This window comes from Notothenia rossii, assembly GCF_949606895.1.
Source record: "Notothenia rossii genome assembly, chromosome: 8".
In the NCBI taxonomy this organism is placed as follows: domain Eukaryota; kingdom Metazoa; phylum Chordata; class Actinopteri; order Perciformes; family Nototheniidae; genus Notothenia; species Notothenia rossii.
The window spans coordinates 65163452-65164989 of record NC_136906.1 but is presented as its reverse complement, the minus strand read 5'-3'; positions in this window follow the sequence as shown (position 1 = coordinate 65164989).

Here is a 1538-nt window from a genome sequence, read left to right as displayed (position 1 = left end):
AGGCAGACAAAGCACACGTACACCACAAGTTTCATTTTTCACTTTCTACACATACCTTTGCTCTTCATCTCAGAGCAGTGGAGGTTTTTTTAGAGTTCACTTGACATTTTGGGAGGGTGTATCCCATGTTGTACAGTAAAAGCATCCGTTTCAATTGTACCTTGGCAATTCAATTCTTGAGAAAAAAAATAAAAAGCTCTTTCCTTTTTTCATTTAGGGCTTGCAACTAATTCACCAGCACTTACAATGGTAAGACTTGCTAGAAGTGAATACATCGGCTCTTTCCTTGTTGTTCTGAGTTTGGATCTTGCAGTTATTGTAAGTCGCTTTGGATAAAAGTGTCAGCCAAATGTTATGTAATTATAAGCTACCGGCAAAAAATGTCACGTAAGGCGCCTTTTACCGGTTTGCTTTTGGAGGTAGATGGTTATCGATATGATGGGAGTGGTTGGCTTAGTGTCATTTAAGGGGCATCAGAGGGGCTTTGTTTGCAGTGTCAATATTTAGGGTGACGCATGCTTGAGGACTACTGAATGAATGAGGGGAATTGTGTGTGTGTGTGTGTGTGTGTGTGTGTGTGTGTGTGTGTGTGTGTGTGTGTGTGACAAATAGAAACACAGAGACAGAATCATAAACATACATGGATGTACGATGTGATGATCTGATGAACAGATTTCAATCTTCAAAACTGAACTTTTGTGATGTGTCTGTATTCTCATTTACCTCAAGTCATACTAAGAAAGTCTCAGCGATGAATGAAGTTGAGTTGTAGCATTTAAATAAGGCCCATGTCACTCGAAAAGATAAAGTTTAGCAAAGTGTAACTGTACAGTGTAATATAATTAAATAGGTGACCAATCATAAGTAGACAGTGATCATCTTCGAGCCTCATTTGCATTGCAAATCAGAGATATGCAAATGAAGGAGGGAAACACAGCACCTCTCTTCTCACTACACTATCTTTTGTGCTTTCCCTCCTTTCAGCTCTTTATTTACACTATAGCTTTACTCTCCTCTTTTAAATCATAAATCTACATTAATCCTCTTGACGTTCATTTCCACTCGTCTTAATATTTTGGACATAACCTGCTTAATGTACCTCCTGTACGTTTTTCTTTTAAAATATGAGCACGTTCCCTGCAATATTCCAGTTTCACGAATCAACAGTGTGACTCATTTAGCTTCATGTTGTTTGTCCTGCAAACTACAACTAAGAGCAACTTTACGATGTTTGATTTCAGCCCGTCTTTCTCAACGTTTTCTGTTTACACATGAGCTCATGGCCCCTAGCTAAGCTTACATCAAATGACTCGTCATGTTGATTCACAGGTCAACTATTGTATTTATACAGTATAAAAGGCAGCAGGGAGAGTCACCCATGATGCCCCCCCCCCCCCCCACTACAAGGAGCTTCTCATTCAGAGACACTGTTGCTCTCTAGTGGTCAAACATGTGTTCTTTGAAATCAAGCTCTTGCATATATCTAAATTCAGTCAATTTCCACCCAACACCACACATAGGATATCCAACACGTTGAA